The sequence below is a fragment of the Manis javanica genome, chromosome 10 (genome assembly GCF_040802235.1).
Source record: "Manis javanica isolate MJ-LG chromosome 10, MJ_LKY, whole genome shotgun sequence".
Lineage (NCBI taxonomy): Eukaryota > Metazoa > Chordata > Mammalia > Pholidota > Manidae > Manis > Manis javanica.
In genome coordinates this window covers 41,535,485-41,555,199 of record NC_133165.1, presented here as the reverse complement: position 1 = coordinate 41,555,199, position 19,715 = coordinate 41,535,485, and the positions used below count along the sequence as shown (strand labels likewise).

Genomic DNA, 19,715 nt, shown 5'->3' with positions numbered 1-19,715 from the left:
GGATTTTGTTTTCTTGGGGAAAATTCCTAGGAGTGGAATTACAGGGTCAAATGGTATTTCCGTTTTTAGCTTTTTGAGGAGCCTCCATACTGCTTCCCACAGCCATTGTACCAATTTGCATTCCCACTAACAGTGTAGTGGGAATTTTCTCTGCATCCTCACCAGCTTTTGTTGTTTCTTGTCTTTTGGATAGTGGCCATTCTAAGTGGTGTGAGGTGTCATCTCATTGTGGTTTTAATTTGCATTTCCCTGATGATTAGTGATGTGGAGCATCTTTTCATATGCCTATTGGCCATTTGTATTTCTTCTTTGGAGGAGTGTCTGTTCAGGTCGTCTGCCCATTTTTTAATTGGGTTATTTGTTCTTTGAGTGTTGACACACATGAGTCCTTTATATATTTTGGATGTTAACTTCTTATTGGATATGTCATTTACTAATATATTCTCCTATACTGTAGAATGCCTTTTTGTTCTGCTGATAGTGTCCTTAGCTGTACAGAAGGTTTTTAGTTTGATGTGGTCCCATTTGTTCACTTTTGCTTTTGTTTCCCTTGCCCAAGGAGATATCTTCAGGAAAAAATTACTCATGCTTATATTCAAGAGATTTTTGCCTGCATTTTCTTCTAAGAGTTTTATGGTTTCATAACCTACATTCAGGTCTTTGATCCATTTCGAGTTTACTTTTGTGTTTGGAGTTAGACAGTAATCCAGTTTCATTCTTATATGTATATGTCCAGTTTTGCTAACACCAGTTGCTGAAGAGGCTGTCTTTTCCTTGTGTATATTCATGGTTCCTTTATCATATATAAATTGACCATATATGTGTGGGTTTATATCTGGGCTCTCTATTCTGTTCCATTTTCTATGGGTATATTCTTGTGCCAGTACCAAATTGTCTTGATAATTGTGGCTTTGTAGTAGAGCATGAAGTTGGGGAGCATAATCCCTCTCAGCTTTGTTCATCTTTCTCAGGATTGCTTTGGCTACTCAGGGTCTTTTTTTGGTTCTGTATAAATTTTAGAAGTATTTTTTTCTAGTTCATTGAAAAATACTGTTGGTATTTTGATAGGATTGCACTGAATCTGTAAATTGCTTTGGGCAAGATGGCCATTTTGACAATATTAATTCTTCCTATCCATGAACATGGAATAGATTTCCACTTTTTGGTTAGTATTTAATTTCTCTCATGAGCGTCTTGTAGTTTTCAGAGTATAGATCTTTCACCTCCTTACTTAGGTTTATTCCCAGGTATTTTATTATTTTTTTGATGCAATTGTAAATGGAGTTATTTTCCTGATTTGTCTTTATGCCAATTCATTGTTAATATATTTGAATGTGACAGATTTCTGTGTAATTCTGTATCCTGCAACTTTGCTGAATTCAGATCTTAGTTCTAGTAGTTTTTTTGTTGGATTCTTGAGGGTTTTCTGTGTATAATATCATGTCATCTGAAAATACTGACAGTTTAACTTCTTCCTTACCAATGTGGATGCCTTTTATTTCTTTCTGTTGTCTGGTTGCTGTGGCTAGGACCTTTAGTACAATGTTGAATAAAAGTGGTGAGACTGGGCATCCTTGTCTTGTTCTGATTTTAGAGGAAAAGCTATCAGCTTTTCACTATTAAGTATGATGTTGGCTATATATGGCATTTATTATGTTGATTTATTATGTTTGCAACCCCTGTATTCACTTTGTTGAGCATTATTATCATGAATGGATGTTGAATTTTGCCAATGCTTTTTCAGCATCTATTGAGATGATCATGTGGCTTTTATCCTTCTTTTAATATGGTTTATGATATTGATGGATTTTCTGTTTCTTCCTGGGTCAGTTTTGGAAGGTTGTATTAATCTAGGAAGTTTCCCATTTCTTCTAGTTATCCAATTTATTGGCATATTATTTTTCATAGTATTCTCTAACTTCTTTGTATTTCTGTGTTGTCCATTGTGATTATTCCTTCTTCATTTCTGAGTGTACTCTTTTTTTTCTTGATAAGTCTGGCTAGATAATAGGCTAATATCTATTTTATTTTCTCAAAAGAATGAGCTCCTGGTTTCATTGATTTTTTTTTTCTATTCTTCTCTATTTTATTTATTTCTCATCTGATCTTTATTATGTCCCTTCTTCTAATAACTTTGGACTTCATTTTTCTTCTTCAATTGTAATTTTAGACTTTATTTGGATTGTTCCTGTTTCTTGAGGTAAGCCTGTATTGCTATGTACTTTCTTCTTAGAACTGCCTTTGCTGTGTCCCACAATTTTGGGCTACTGGGTTTTTGTTTTCATTCATCTCTGTGTATTGCTTAATTTCTGTTTTAATTTGTTTATTGATACATTGATTATTTAGAAGCATGTTGTTTCATCTCCATGTGTTTGTAAATTTTTTTGCTTTCTTTGTGTAATATATTTCTAGTTTCATACCATTGTGGTCTGAAAAGCAGCTTGATACAATTTCAGTCTTTTTGAATTTATTGAGGCTCTTCTTGTGGCCTAGTATGTGATCTGTTGTGGAGAATGTTCCATATACACTTGAGAAAAATGTGATTCATGCTGTTGGATGGAGCTTTTCATAGATAACTGTTAAGTCCATTTGATTTAATATATTGTTTAGTATGTCTGTTTCCTTATTTTCTGTCTGGTTGATCTATTGATGTGAGTGGTATGTTCAAGTCTCCTAAGATGAATGTGTTGGAATCTATTTTCCCCTTTAATTTTTAGCATATGTTATAGATATTTAGGTGCTCCTATGTTGGTTGCATAGATACTTATAATGGTTATATCCTCTTGTTGGACTGATTCCTTTATCATTATGTAATGTCCTTCTTTGTGTCTTGTTACTTTCTTTGTTTTGAAATCAATTTTGTCTAATATAAGTACTGCTAATTTTTCTACCTATTATTTGCATGGCATATCTTTTGCTATCCCTTCACTTTTAGTTTGTATATGTCTTTAGGTCTGAAGTGAGTCTCTTGTAGGCTGCATATAGTTGGGTCTTGTTTTTTTATCCATTCTGCAACTCTACTTTTGATTGATTCATTCAGTCCATTTGCATTTAAGGTAATTATTGATAGATATGTACTTACTGCCATTTTATTAATTGTTTTCTGTCTGTTTTTTATATCTCCTCTCTGTTCCTTTCTTTCTCATACTTTTTTTGTTGATGGTTTTCTTTAGTGTTGTAACTGGATTTTTCTCTCTTTAAAATTTATTTTTATGTGTGTGTATTTATTCTAGGCTTTAGGTTTGTGGTTACCAATGGTTCAAGGATAGCTTCTTTGCTTTATTATAGTATCTATCTTAAATTGCTGATTACTCTATTTCAAACACAATCTAAAGGTACTTCTTTTTCTTCTTCTTCTTCCTTGTTCCACATTTTTTATCTACAGTTTTTTGTCTATCCCTTGACTGACTTTGTATATAGTTAATTTTATTTCTTTTTTTTAAAATTTTGTACTTGCTTGGTAATTAGTTGGTCTACTACTTTTACTGTGGTTTATTTTCATTGGTGAGAGGTATTTAGCTTTAGGGTCATTTCCATTTACAGCAATTCCTTTAACATATATTTTAAGACAGGTTAGTGATAGTTAATTCCTTCAACTTTTGTTATTTTGAAATTCTTTAATACCTGCTTCAAGTGTAAATGATAATCTTGCTGGGTAGAGGATTCTTAGTTGGTGGTCCTTCTGTTTTACTTCATTAAATATATCATGCCCCTCCCTTCTGTCCTGCAGAGTTTCTGCTGAGAAGTCTCCTCATAGCCTGATGGGATTTTCTTTATAAATAATCTTTTTTCTCTCTGGCTGCTTTCAACACATTCTCCTAATCCTTGATCTTTGCCATTTTAATTATTGTATGTCTTAGTATTGTCTTCCTGGGGTTTCTTTTGTTAGGGGATCTCTGTGCTTCCATGACTTGAGTGTCTATTTCCTTCCCCAGATTGAGGAAGTTCTCAACAATTATTTCTTTTTTAAAAATTTATTTTGGTATCAATCTACAAATACACGAGTAACATTATGTTTACTAGACTCCCCCCATCATCAAGTCCCCCCCTACATATCCCATTATGGTCACTGACCATCAGTGTAGTAAGATGCTATAGAATTACTACTTGTCTTCTCTGTGTTGTACAGCCCTCCCCGTGCCCCCCACCCCCACATTATATCTGCTAATCATAATGTCCCTTTTTTTCCCCTTATCCCTTACTTCCCACCCATCCCCCCCAGTCCCTTTCCCTTTGGTAACTGTTAGTCCATTCTTGGATTCTGTGAGTCTGCTGCTGATTTGTTCCTTCAGTTTTTTCTTTGTTCTTATACTCCACAGATGAGTGAAATCATTTGATACTTTTCTTACTCTGCCTGGCTTATTTCACTGAGCATAATACCTTCTAGCTCCATCCATGTTTTTGCAAATGATAAGATTTGTTTTTTTCTTATGGCCAAATAATATTCCATTGTGTATATGTGCCACGTCTTCTTTATCCATTCATCTACTGATGGACACTTAGGTTGCTTCCATTTCTGGGCTATTGTAAATAGTGCTGCGATAAACATAGGGTTGCATCTGTCTTTTTCATTCTGGGCTGCTGCATTCTTAGGGTAAATTCCTAGAAGTGGAATTCCTGGGTCTATTTTGAGCTTTTTGAGGAACCTCCATACTGCTTTCCACAATGGTTGAACTAATTTACATTCCCACCAGCAGTGTAGGAGGGCTCCCCTTTCTCTACATCCTTGCCAACATTTGTTGTTGTTTGTCTTTTGGATGGTGGCGATCCTTACTGGTATGAGGTGATATCTCACTGTGGTTTTAATTTGCATTTCTCTGATGATTAGCAATGTGGAACATCTTTTCATGTGCCTGTTGGTCTTCTGAATTTCTTCTTTAGAGAAGTGTCTGTTCAGCTCCTCTGCCCATTTTTTAATTGTATTATTTGCTTTTTGTTTGTTGAGGTGCGTGAGCTCTTTATATATTTTGGATGTCACCCCTTTATCGGATATGTCATTTGTGAATATATTCTCTCATAGTGTAGGATGTCTTTTTGTTCTATTGATGGTGTCCTTTGTGGTGCAGAAGCTTTTCAGCTTGATATAGTCCCATTTGTTCATTTTTGCTTCTGTTTCCCTTGCCCGGGGAGATATGTTCATGAAGAAGTTGCTCATGTTTATGTCCAAGAGATTTTTGCCTGTTTTTTTTTCTAGGAGTTTTATGGTTTCATGACTTACATTGAGGTCTTTGATCCATTTTGAATTTACTTTTGTATATGGGGTTAGACAATGGTCCAGTTTCATTCTCTTACATGTAGCTGTCCAGTTTTGCCAGCACAGCTGTTGAAGAGACTGTCATTTCCCCATTGTATATCCATGGCTTCTTTATCATATATTAATTGTTCATAGATGTTTGGGTTAATGTCTGGAGTCTCTAATCTGTTCCACTGCTCTGTGGGTCTGTTCTTGTGCCAGTATTAAATTTTCTTGATTACTGCAGCTTTCTAGTAGAGCTTGAAGTTGGGAAGTGAGATCCCCCTGCTTTATTCTTCCTTTTCAGGATTGCTTTGGCTATTTGGCAGTTATTTCTTTAAGAAGACTTTCTGTCCATTTGTTTTTCTCTTCTGTAATTTGTTTCATTTACTATCTCCTCTATGTAACCTAATCTACTTTTAAATCCCTCCATTGTATGTTTCATTTCAGATGCTCATTTCAGATACTGTATTCTTCAGTTCTCAGTGTCTGTGTTTTTCTGGTTTTCTGTCTTTGTTGAAGTCCTCTTTGTGATCTTGAATACTTTTCTATAAATCCTTGAGCATATTTATGACTTTTATTTTGAAATCTTTACCAAGAAGATTGGTGATCTGTTTCATTTAGCCCTCTCTCTGGGGTTCTATTTTATAGTTTCGTTTGGATCAAATTTCTCTGCTTGCTCATTTTGTCAGGGAGTCTGTGTTTCTTCCTTTGTATTAGATGTCTCTGGTATGTATTCTGGTCTAAAGAGTAATAGCTTTATGAAGAAGCTATGCTATGGTGCCCAGAAGCTCAAGATTCTTTAGTCTGCCTGGTTTCATTTTGTGGAGGCCCCAGCTGTTGTGCCATGGGCAGGGCCACCTTTTTGTCTGGCTTCTGTAGTGGTCTCAGTCTGGGTGGGCAGTTTGCTTTAACTCCTGCTTTTGTGATCAGCTCAGTAATCTCTGTTGAGCTCTCTGTGGGCAGGGTTGCTCTCCTTGTGGCCTGCCTCAGTGGCGGGGCTACAGAGTTAATGGGGTGGGCGAACCGATGTGCCCCAGCTGGAAGCACAGCACTTGGTATAGACACCCGCAGGGTGGAAGGAGCTTTTGGTGCTGGTTCCTCTAGGCACCTCTCTGGTTGGCCTGAAATGTTTCCAAGCAAGCCAAGGGGAGTCTCCCTCTGCTTGCCAGGCAGCAAAGTCTGAGCTGCTGCTGGACCCAGTGGGTTGTCTGTTGGCAGTGCACACAGGGAGGAGCCTTGGGGCTGCATTGCCAGCACCGGGAATGGAGTGTCTTGGGCTCCCGTGAATTCTGATCTCTTGGGCTGAGGGAGGGCTAGGTCGGTATCCTCCACCTGCCTTTTCTCCTGAGGAGAGAGTTCTGTCCAACCCTTATCCCCTGTGGAACCCCTTTCACTGCTGGCAAGTCTTTCAAACTGCCACCTCTGCTTTAGGTCTAAGGACTGGCAGGGCATGCTTGCCCTCCATGTTAGCTGGAATCTCAGCTTCCCAGAGTGTTCTTCTTGCCCCTGGTGTCCAGCCCCGATAATCACCAGAACCTGATGTAATGTGGCTTGTGCTGCTGGAGTAGATCTCCAGGGCCAGGTGAGCAGCACTCCTGGATTCCTGCCTCCTCCCCTGCTCTGTTCCTCTTTCTCCTGTCTATAGGCTGGTGTGGGCGGAGGGCTTGGGTACAGCTCAATCTTACCTTTGCTGCCTCATCCTTTTCTGTATGGTCATCTTTTCATCCTCAGGTGTAGGGGTCTGTTCTGTATTCTTCAGGTTTCTTCAGTTCTAGTTGCTTTGCTGTATTTTCCTCTTTTGTGTGTTTTTGGGAGGAGTTTTCCATCTTGTCTTCCTAGTCTGCCATCTTTAATCCATTAATCTTCCAAATTATGACATCTTTAAAAGAAAAACATCAGAAGTTTTCTTTAAAAAAAAATAGTTGACATCTTCCTTTTTTTTTAGGCTTCCACTTTTATTTTTCAGTAACTGTGTTGAGTTCCTCTTAAGTTTGTAGCACTCTGCCTTACGTATATTATTTGCCCTTTGTGTATTACGGAGGAGATACGCATTCCCAAAGTTAATTAATAAAACATGGTTAAATAGCAGTACATAGCAACCCTGGAAGGGTGTCAACAAATAGTATATGTTTAAATATGAAGTTAATCTTTCTGAATTTGTAAAACCAAATTTTCTACCCAGTAAGGAATTGGAGCTCTGGGAAGAGGGGGTTCCCTGTTGGGGTCAAGTTCTCTAGGAATTCAGTAAGACTGAATAAAGGCAAAGACAAAGAGCTGGAGATTAAAGGGGTTTACCATTTATTCTCAAAGTAGCAGGTCTCAGTCTCTTCTTGCACTCCACTTTCCTGGCCATGTGCCAAGTTCCCTGCTTCCATGCAAGGGCTTAATTCTCCAGGAGCACCAGGGCTCCAAGGCTTTCTCCGTACTCTCCCAGCAGCCATGCTTCTTCGCCACCCCTTGCACCGGGAGGAACTCTGTGGGCAGGTATCTTATGACTGGGAGATGCCTGACCAGTTAGGTAACAGGAACAGAGGAGAGGAGAGAATGGGTGTTTCCTCTACACCCCTCCCCTGGCCTGGCAATCCTGTGACTGATGTGCTGCTCTGTCCCCAGTAAATACCCCATAAATGTGCAAAAAAAGGCTCTGATGTGTTTATACGATGGGCGCTATTAAGACCAGGTGAGAATCCTGGTCAGAAATATCCATTGTCGCCACAGGAATTCAACCACAGGATGTCCAAACTTAATGTCTTTTTCTGCAAAAACTTGTCCCTTCTTAGGTCTGTACTTATGGCATACATACCTTTCTTTATTTTAGAGCTGAAGTATCCTTCTCATTCTTCTCTCCCATTAACTCCATGTGGCAATAGTTGGTATTTTCCTGTTAGTTCCCCCTCTCTTCTCTTACAGCCATTTCCCCTTTTCTGTTCCCTTTGCTTTTGCCCTACAGTTCTTTATGCTTGAACCAAACCCGACTGATAATGAAAATCGGTACAGGAGCTTATGAAAATTCCAGTTACTTATTCCTAGTGGTATTTGAGAATCTACATTTCTAACATCCCAAGTAACTTTTGAGGTGTATCCAGACATGGAGTCACTGTCCCAGAAAACCTCCTTTTCCCTCTGCTCAACACTCCCTTTGGCATTCCTAACCCATTGCCATGTGATCCCAATGGACATTTCCAGACTCCTTCATGATATTCCCCAGGAATGCTACACTTCACTGCTTATGTTGCTATTTCTGCAAATGTGCCTGGTTCTATTTCTAAGCCCTTGCTTATCTTCTTGGAACCTGGACAGTCTTTTCTTTCCATTTCTTTGACTTGTAGATGCCATGCAACCATAAGTTTCAGCTTCATTATTACTTATACTTTGGAGTCTTTTCTAATTGCAAATAGCTGTCTCTTTCCCTTAAGTTTTATACCTATAAAATCGCATTATTTCTATTGTTTTATCCTAGCTTCTCTCTCCCCCACTGGATTCCTTACTTATGTCTGAATTCTATACAATATCTAGTGCAGCACATTTAAAGGCAATTGATAAATGTTTGTTAAAAGAATGAATGAGTGGAAACTCAACAGAGCTCTGTAGTGGTAAGGTGTACCATGTTCCTTTTCTTGACTGCTCTAGCTGATAAAATCTTTTTCTCCTATTTTATGCTTGAGAAGTTAAATCAATGCCCATTTTGGCAGTTAACACTGACTTTATTTAAGAAATTGGAAACAGGCATTACTTTGGTTTCTGATCTGTCCTGGGTTATTTATAACGCTAGCAATCCAGGTGCTTTCTGAGTTCCCTTAAAATTTCTTTGTTTATCAGCTGTATCATCTTCTCTCGTTATGAGATAGGAGATACATAGTATAAAAGTCAGGGTGGTTTTAGATAGGAGTAAACAATAGGAACTGGCAATATCAGATACATCTGAGGTTGTTAGGCTGTGTTCTGAGTCAGAGAATCAAAGATGAGAAATAGGCATTAGTAGAATGGTTTAAGAGATTCTTTTTTTTTCTTTTGGGCAAAGTTTCCTTATTTTGAAGTTACAAGCCTTTAGATGTCCAATTGGCCTGACTCATTGATAGTAATGCTATCACTTAAACTTATACACTATTTCCTAACTTCTGAGCTTTTTGCATATAACATCATTATGTGTCCATGTGATTCTAGTTGGAAAAGTTTCCTTGGGCTATTTAAACTATCTGCTAGCAAATTAGGGCAGTTGCTTTCTAAGCATTTTATAGCAATTAGAACTTATGGTTTTCATTCTTGTATTGTTTATGTTGCCATTTAAGAAAGCAGCTCTATGGCAGGAAACTGCTCTTAAAATTAAAAGTTTTCTTTAAATTAACTCAAGCTATGTCCTTTTGTATATCTGATATTACTGGTACAGTAGATACTATCACGGAATGTCTGCTTTACTGCTATTTTACACTCAAAAATAAAACATTTCTGTTGTAACTGTATTACTAGCTAAGGTCAAACATATTACTATAATCTGATATTATTTCAGTTTTTAAATAAACACTTTTAAATGAAAGTGCTTTTTCAGGTATTTTAATCAAATATCCATGCTCTTCTGTTATTTGTTTAGGCTTTTAGTATACCTGAGCAAGGAAAGGCATTTAAAGAGAAAGAATTTCTTGAGCTTTATAAACAAAGAAATTTGATTTGTCCCAAGTTTTTCAGTTTGAGCTAGTGCAACCCAAAGTAGAAGAAGGAAGCGTGTTTTGTTTTGTTTTTTTAACTCTTGCTGAGTATAATGTTTACATTTCCAGATCTTTATCTTTTGTCAGAATGTTCCTATTCAAATGTGAGAAGAGAAATATATTTTGGTACTTGAGTATGTGGGGCTAAAAAGCATTGCCGTTAAGATAACACAGCAAAAAATGCATTAGCTTCAGTTTCTGTCCATGACAGCTACTTGTCAGGCAGTCCATTTTTAAAAAAGACAAATCCATTTTGTACAAGAAACACTGCCTACTTTTGGCAGTAGACTTTTATCAGCAATGTGAATAGATGTGTTTCTGCTAGCACATTGTTATGCCAAATTGAAGATCCCACAGGAGATTGAAGCAATTAATCCTTTTCCATGTTTAAACAATGATATTGATATGTTTGAAACCTCATATTTGAAAAGCAAGACAAACATGTTCCCTGAATTTCACAATCTTAGATAACCAAATATGAACATTAGCCCTCTTTCTAGAGATGTGAGCGTGCTCTGAGCTGACCTTATTGAAGTAATATTATTCTATTTAACAATGGGAGAAGGGCTTATAGTACATTCACAAGATAGCTCTGTATCTAATATTTAAATAAACCAACATTATTCATGCGGCCTATAATTTGCAAATTAAAAAAAACATTTAACTTTTGATTTCTTTATCTCTGATTGTAAAAATATTGCATGTTGATTATGGAAATTTTGGGGAAGTAAAGAGAAATTGCAGGGGAGGTATGCTATTTTACATATATGATTCAATTTTATATGTTGTGTTTTGTTGTTGACATAAGGACAGAACCATTTTTCCATGCTACTAAAATTTCTCTATAACCATGTTAAAGATAGCTTAATTTTTCATCTTACTCAGTGTGAGATGATAGAAAAAACAACATGTATATATATATATATTGGTTTCTGCCCCAGTTCCTGGCCCAGAGCTCTTGAAACCCTTGTAAATTCCTAAGTGGTAAGAGCAGTGGGAACATCTTTTGTTCTGAGGCAACACTGTGGGATCTGGAAGGTTCCTGGATGGGAACTGGTCACCAGAAAACCTGAGCCATGATTAGAAGCTTGGGATTTCAGCCCTGAATACTTCCCACCCCTACCCTCAGCTTCTCTAGAGTGGGGAGAGGGGCTAGAAATGGGAGTTAATACTTGATTGTGCCTATGTGAACAAGCCTCCATAAAAATCTCACTAGGGGGTGGGGGGTGCTTCATGTTGGTGAACACATCCAGTACGGTGGCATACCCCAACTCCATGGGGACAGAAGCTCTTGTGCTCAGGATACCCTGAAATCTGGTTCTGTGTATCACTTCTTCTGGTTGTTCTTCTGTATCCTTTACTAAACTGGTAAATGTAAGTTAATGTTTCCCTGATTTCCCTGAGCCACTCTATCAAATTAATCAAACCTGAGGATGGAAACCTGTGATACGTAGCCTATTGGTCGGAAGGCAGGTGACAACCTGGACTTGTGATTGACCTCTGACGCGGGGTATACTGTCAGAATTGAGTTAAATTGTAGGATGCCCAATTGGTGTCACAGAGTTGTTTGGTGGGGGAAGACTCCCCCAAACATTTGGTGACCATAGTGTTAGAAGTGAAGTGTTCTGTGTGTATAAAGTAGACACACAGGAGAGAAAACTGGGTTTTTCCCTACTCAGTTTCCTGCTTGTTGGTCAGTTGTGGAGTCTACAAGAGTGTGTGATGGTCCAGAATGCTTCTTCACTTTGTTTGGAGCCTGACAGTAGGTCAGATTCCCATCTTAGCACACTTGAGAGGGATCTTCTGTGCCTCTGCTGTTCTCTAATTGCAGCATGCAGTTTGTCACTTTTTAACATTTATAAAGTGAGATGCAGCCTGAGATGGCATGTCATATTCATTTGACAGCACTGTTATTTTCATAAAAGACTGTATCTTAACAGTCTAGAGTATTTTGGAGTCAGTGAAATACCATATTTTCCTCCTCCACACCCTTTAGGATAAGTTGGTTTCTCCTCCATTGTTCTGAGTAGTTCCCCTAAGAAGGAGAACTATTTTATTTCTGCCTCCCATTATTTATGCTATAGTCAATTCTTGAACCTTAGTCCATCTGGCTATGGTCTTGGAATATTTCTTTTAATTAAAAAAATTTTTTTAGTGAAATATATTTGATATACAATATTTGGTTTGATATATAATTGTATTAATTTCAGGTATACAACATAGTGATTCAGAAATTGCTTATGTATTACAAAATGCTCACCATAAGTGTAGTTACTAGTTCTCATCATACACTAAAAAGATTCTACACAGTAAAGGAAACCATTGTCAACCTTAAAAAGAAAACAGTTATTTTACCAACAAAAATGGGTTTATTCAGGAATAGCAGACAATTGCAATTGAGACATACAAGCTACAGTAAAACCATAGGCATGTCTAGAGAACAAAAGAGAGGAACACCCTTTTATAGAGGAAGGGCCAAGTTGGAGGGCTGTTCTAAGCAAAAAGTCCATTGAAGTAAACAGGGAGTTCCACATGCTTCTCCTTGGCTGAGCTGTGACAGTTCTCTCATTGGCTGGGCTGTGGTGGGTCTAAGATTTACCAGGAGTGGTGGATATGAAAGCTCCCTCTGCTGGCCTCCCAACAGCATGTCACTGAGGTTTCTCTAAATTTTCGCCAATCGTAAATCATTAACCAAACGTAAAGACAACCTAACTGAATGGAAGAATGTATTTGTAGATGATACATCTGAGAAGGGGTTGATATCCAACATATCTAAAGAAATCATGTAACTCAACACCAAAAAACAATCCAATTAAAAAATGGACAAAGTACCTAACTCTTGTTTTCTTAAGATTTATCTTGTCCTTTACGTTTATCTACCCTGTGTGAGCCCTCTCCACAGGCATAGATTTCCCAGGGTATTGATTCCCTACAGCCTGGATTTAATGCCACTAACTTTCCTCTGCATGGCTAAAAGGATATTCTGTTTTTTGCCATTTTTGACATTTGACCAAGACTGGTGTGTTTAATTTCTACTGTTGTGTTATCCTAAGCTGGTGTCTGCAAACTGGTTAGTTCTCTCCAGTTGCAAGAAGCCCCCTAGTAAATAGGTTTTCTCCAGACATGACTTCTACCTAAGCTTGTTTTAGGGAAAGAGGAATATGTTTCATCTTAAGTTTGTGTTAGGGCATTAGGTCATCAGGTCTAGCAGACAATTGCTTATGTGCTGTAGGGACTTAAAGGAATGTTGAAGCATGAATATATAGATTTGGAAGTATAGTCTCTGTAGCAGTAAATCACAGTTGAAGGTGAGGAAGGGGATGGAGTTATCCAAGAAGTTTCTAAAGAAGGTCAAAGAAAGAACCTTGAGGAACACAATTTTTTAAAATTGAAGTATAGTTTATATACAATATTATATTGGTTTTAGATGAACAACTTAGTGATTCATCAATTATATACATAATTAAATGCTCACCAGGATAAGTGTAGTTACCACCTATAACCATACAAAGATATTACAATAATATGAACTATATTCCATCCCTGTGACTAAAATATTTTATAATTTGAAGTATGTACCTCTTTATCTACATCTCCTGTTTCACCTGTTACTCCTTCCCTCCATCCCCCTATCGTAACCAACCATCAATTCTCTGTGTTTGTGAGCCTATTTCTATTCTATTTTTCAGAAATCAACATACATGTGAAACCATATGGTATTCTTCTTTCTCCTATTTATTTCCCTTAGCATAATACCCTCTAAGTTCACCCATGTTGTTGCACATTGCAAGATTTCTTTCTTAAGTTATGGCAGGATAATATTCCACTGTGTACAAAATTTCATATGGAAATATCAAAGACCCCAAATAGCCAAAGCAATCCTGAGAAGGAAGAAGAAAGTGAGGGGGTGATCTCACTCCCCAACTTCAAGCTCTACTACAAAGCCACAGTAATCAAGACAATTTGGTAATGGCACAAGAACAGAGCCACAGACCAGTGGAACAGATTAGAGACTACAGACATTAACCCAAACATATATGGTCAATTAATATACGATAAAGGAGCCATGGACATACAATGGGAAAATGACAGTCTCTTCAATAGATGGTGCTGGCAAAACTGGACAGCTACATGTAGGAGAATGAAACTGGAACATTGTCTAACCCCATATACAAAAGTAAATTCAAAATGGATCAAAGACCTCAATGTTAGTCATGAAACCATAAAACTCTTAGAAAAAAACATAGGCAAAAATCTCTTGGACAGAAACATGAGCGACTTCTTCATGAACATATCTCCCCGGGCAAGGGAAACAAAAGCAAAAATGAACAAGTGGGTCTATATCAAGCTGAAAAGCTTCTGTACAGCAAAGGATACCATGAATAGAACAAAAAGGTACCCTACAGTATGGGAGAATGTATTCATAAATGACAGATCCAATAAAGGGTTTATATTCAAAATATATAAAGAGCTCACGCACCTCAACAAACAAAAAGCAAATAATCCAATTAAAAAATGGGCAGAGGAGCTGAACAGACAGTTCTCCAAAGAAGAAAATTAGATGGCCAACAGACACATGAAAAGATGCTCCACATCGCTAGTTATCAGAGAAATGCAAATTAAAACCACAATGAGATATCACCTCACACCAGGTAAGGATCACCACCATCCAAAAGGCAAACAACAACAAATGTTGGCGAGGTTGTGGAAAAAGGGGAACCCTCCTACACTACTGGTGGGAATGTAAATTAGTTCAACCATTGTGGAAAGAAGTATGGAGATTCCTCAAACAACTAAAAATAGAAATACCATTTGACCCAGGAATTCCACTTCTAGGAATTTACCCTAAGAATGCAGCAGCCCAGTTTGAAAAAGACAGATGCACCCCTATGTTTATCACAGCACTATTTACAATAGCCCAGAAATGGAAGCAACCTAAGTGTACATCAGTAGATGAATGGATAAAGAAGATGTGGTACATATACACAATGGAATATTATTCAGCCATAAGAAGAAAACAAATCCTATCATTTGCAACAACATGGATGGAGCTAGAGGGTATTATGCTCAGTGAAATAAGCCAGGCAGAGATAGACAACTATCATGATTTCACTCATCTGTGGAGTATAAGAACAAAGAAAAACTGAAGGAACAAAACAGCAGCAGAATCACAGAATCCAAGAATGGACTAACAGTTACCAAAGGGAAAGGGACTGGGGAAGGGAGGGATAAGGGCAGGGAAAAAGAAAGGGGGCATTACGATTAGCATGTATAATATGGGGGGGGGCATGGGGAAGGCTGTGCAACACAGTGAACACAAGTAGTGATTCTGCAGCATCTTACTATGCTGATGAACAATGACTATAATGGGGTGTGGGGGGACTTGTTGAAGGGGGAGCCTAGTAAACATAATGTTCTTCATGTAATTGTAGATTAATGATAACAAAAAAATATTCCACTGTATGTATGTACTCCATCTTCTTTAACCATTCATCTATTGATGGTCACTTCAGTTGTTTTCATGTTTTGGCTAGTGTAAATAATGCTGCAAAAATTGTAGGGATGCATATATCTTTTTGAATTAAAGATTTTGTTGTCTTCAGGTAGATTCCAAGAGATGGAATTATTGGGTTGTGTGGCATGCTTTAATTTTTTTAGAAAACTCCACACTGCTTTCTAGCAGGAGGAACACAAAATTTGAAGCTTTCAAGATGAAGAACATAACAGAGAGTGAATCTGGGAAGAATTTCATAAAGGTTTTGATTCAATTCCATGTAAGTGTGATGTATCACACACTACTAAAGGAACAGTGAGGTTCCAGAAAGATAATGAGGGAAAGGTTAAGGTACAAAAAAGAAAGTTGGTTTACCAGTTCGTCTCTAATCACTGTCAAAAAGAAATAAGAGTACAGTGTTTTATGTAGAAGCCATTGTGTACTGGGTTGAATGGGAAGGCTGGAAGTGGAGAGAGCGAACACTAGATATTAATGTAATGAATATTAACCTTTGAACCAAGAGCAAAATATTATTTGATGAAGAAGTTAAAGGTATTTCCTCTTATGAGATAAAAAATTTATATAAGCATATCTGGTAAAAAGTAATTAGAAAATAAATTTTACCATAATGAAGAAAATAAATGATTTATATGCCAACAAAATTCGAAGATATAAAATATCATTGCTGTAATGCTATATATCTTCCAGAATTTTAATTCATGTATGTATACATACATGTGTGTATTTTACTTACAAATGAGGTACAGTACATTCTTGTACAACTGTGCTTTTTTAAATTTATTTTTTATTAAGGTATTATTGATATGCACTCTTATGAAGGTTTAACATAAAAAACAATGTGCTTACTACATTCACCCATATTATTGAGTCCCCCTCCATGCCCCATTGCAGTCACTGTCCATCAGTGTAGTAAGATGCCACAGAGTCACTATTTGCCTTCTCCGTGCAACACTGTCTTCCCGGTTACCGTCCCCCCCCCCCCGCCCCCGCCCTGCACGCTATGTATACTAAACATAGTATTCCTCAATCCTCTGCTCCCTCCCTCTCCACCCGCCATCCCACACACCTCCCCTTTGGTAACCGCTAGTCCCTTCTTGGAGTCGTGAGTCTACTGCTGTTTTGTTCCTTCAGCTTTGCTTAGTTTTTATACATGACAGCTGAGGGCAATCATTTGGCACTTGTCTTTCTCCATGTGGCTTATTACACTGAGCATAATATCCTCTAGCTCCGTCTGTATTGTTGCAAATAGTAGGATTTGTTTGTTTCTTATTGCTGAATAGTATTCCATGTGTGTATGTACCACATCTTCTTTACCCATTCATCTACTGATGGACACTAAGGTTGCTTCCATATCTTGGCTATTGTAAATAGAGCTGTAATAAACATAGGGGTGCATATGTCTTTTTGAATCTGAGAACTTGTATTCTTTGGGTAAATTCCTAGGACTGGAATTCCTGGGTCAAATGGTATTTCTATTTTTAGTTGTTTGAGGAACCTCCATATGACTTTCCACAATGGTTGAACTATATTACATTCCCACCAGCAGTGTAGGAGGGTTCCTCTTTCTCTACATCCTTGCCAGCATTTGTTGTTCTTAGTCATTTCGATGCTGGCTGTCCTTACTGTTGTGAGGTGATATCTCATTGTGGTTTTAATTTGCGTTGCCCTTATGATTAGTGATGTGGAGCATCTTTACATGTGTCTGTTGGCCATCTGAATTTCTTCTTCGGAGAAGTGTCTGTTCATATCCTCCGCCCATTTTTTAATCAGGCTATTTGCTTTTTGGGTGTTGAGGCATGTAAATTCTTTATAAATTTTGGATGTTAACCCCTTGTCGGATATACAGGAGGATACTGTTTTGTTGATAGTGTCCTTTGCCGTACAGGAACTTTTTAGTTTGATGTAGTTCCATGAGTTAATTTTTGGTTTTCTATCCCTTTCTCAAGGAGATGCATTCAGGAAGAAGGTGCTCACATTTATATTCAGGAGATTTTTCCCTATTTTCTTGTAAAAGTTTTATGGTTTCATGACTTACATTCAGGTCTTTGATCCATTTCGATTTTACTTTTGTGTATGGGGTTAAACAATAATACAGTTTCATTCTCTTCCATGTAGCTGTCCAGTTTCGCCAACACCAGCTGTTGAAGAGGCTGTCATTTCCCCATTGTATGTCCATGGCTCCTTTATCATATATTAATTGACCATGTATGGTTGGATTTCTATCATGGCTCTCTAGTCTGTTCCGTTGACCTATGGGTCTGCTCTTGTGCCAGTACCAAATTGTCTTGATTACTGTGGCTTTGTAGAAGAGCTTGAAGTTGGGGAGCATAATCCTCCCAGCTTTATTCTTCTTTCTCAGGATTGCTTTGGCTATTTGGGGTCTTCTGTACTTCCATATTTATTTTAGAATGATTTTCTCCAGTTTGTTGAAGAATGCTGTTGGTATTTTTATAGCAATTGCATTGAGTGTATAGATTAGGCATGATGGCCATTTTGACAATATTAATTCTTCCTATCCATGAGTACGAGATACGTTTCCATTTATTGGTATGTTCTTTAATTTCTCTCATGAGTGTCTTGTAGTTTTCAGAGTGTAGGTCTTTCACCTCCTTGGTTCAGTATATTCCTAGGTATTTTATTGTTTTTGATGTAACTGTGAATGGAATTGTTTTCCTGATTTCTCTTTGTAGTAGTTCATTGTTAGTGTATAGAAATGCCACAGATATCTGCGTACTAATTTTCTGTCCTGCAACTTTGATGAATTCACGTATTAGATCTAGTAGTTTTGAAGTAGATTCTTTAGGGTTTTTTATGTGCAGTGTCATGTCATCTGCAGTCAGGGACAGTTTGACTTCTTCCTTGCCAATCTGGATGCCTTTTATTTCTTTGTCTTGTCTGATTGCCATGGCTAGGACCTCCAGTACTATGTTGAATAGAAGTGGGGAGAGTGGGCATCCTTGTCTTGTTCCCGATCTTAAAGAAATGCCTTCAGCTTCTTCATGTTAAGTATAATGTTGGTTGTGGATTTGTCATATATGGTCTTTATTATGTTGAAGTACTTGCCGTCTATACTCATTTTTTTTAGAGCTTTTATCATAAATAGATGTTGAATTTGTCAAATGCTTTCTCAGCATCTATGGAGATGATCATGTCTTTTTTTCCTTCCTTTTGTTGATGTAGTAGATGATGTTGATGGATTTTCAAATGTACCATCCTTGCATCCCTGGAATACATCCTGCTTGATCGTGATGGATGATCTCTTTGATGTATTTTTGTATTCGGTTTGCTTATATTTTGTTGCGTACTTTTGCATTTATGTTCATCAGGGATATTGGTCTGTAATTTTCTTTTTTTGTGGTGTCTTTGCCTGGTGTTTGTGTTAGAGTGGTGCTGGCCTCATAGAATGAGTTTGGAAGTATTCCCTCTTCCTCTAGTCTTTGGAAAACTTTAAGGAGGATGGTTATTACATCTTCAAATATTTGATAAAATTCAGCGGTGAAGCCATCTGGTGCAGGGATTTTTATTCTTACGTAGATTTTTGATTACCTGTTCAATTTCATTGCTGGTAATTGGTCTGTTCAGATTTTCTTTTTCTTTTTGGGTCAGCCTTGGAAAGTTGTATTTTCATAGAAAGTTGTCCATTTCTTCTAAGTTATCCAGTTTGTTAGCATATCATTTTTCATAGTATACTCTAATAATTATTTATATTTCTGTGGTGTCCATAGTGATTTTTCCATTCTCATTTCTGAACTGTTTATGTGTGTAGACTCTCCTTTTCTCTTGTTAAGTCTGGCTAGGGGCTTCTCTATTTTGTTTATTTTCTCAAGAACCAGTTGTTGCTTTCATTGATTCTTTCTATTTTATTCTTCTTGATTTTACTTATTTCTGCTCTAATCTTTATTATGTCCCTCCTTCTACTGACTTTGGGCCTCATTTGTTCTTCTTTTTTAGTTTCGTTATTTGTGAGTTTAGACTGCTCATGTGGGATTGTTCTTCTTTCCTGAGATAGGCCTGTATTGCAATATACTTTCCTCTTAGCACAACCTTGGCTGCATCACACAGATGTTGCAGTGTTGAATTATTGTTGTCATTTGAATCTGTATACTGCTTGGTCTCTGTTTTTATTTGGTCATCGATCTATTGGTTATTTAGGAGCATGTTGTGACGCCTCCATGTGTTTGTGGGATTTTTCATTTTTTTGGGTAATTTATTTCTAGTCTCATACATTTGTGGTCTGAGACACTGGTTTGTACAATTTCAA

At 37.4% G+C, this 19,715-nt stretch overlaps 1 protein-coding gene across 8 annotated transcripts in view; it reads left to right on the top strand.

The window, feature by feature from the left end:
* LOC108394392 (S-adenosyl-L-methionine-dependent tRNA 4-demethylwyosine synthase TYW1) overlaps positions 1-19,715 on the top strand; it is a 343,841-nt gene that overhangs the window by 202,081 nt on the left and 122,045 nt on the right. The window lies entirely within an intron of this gene.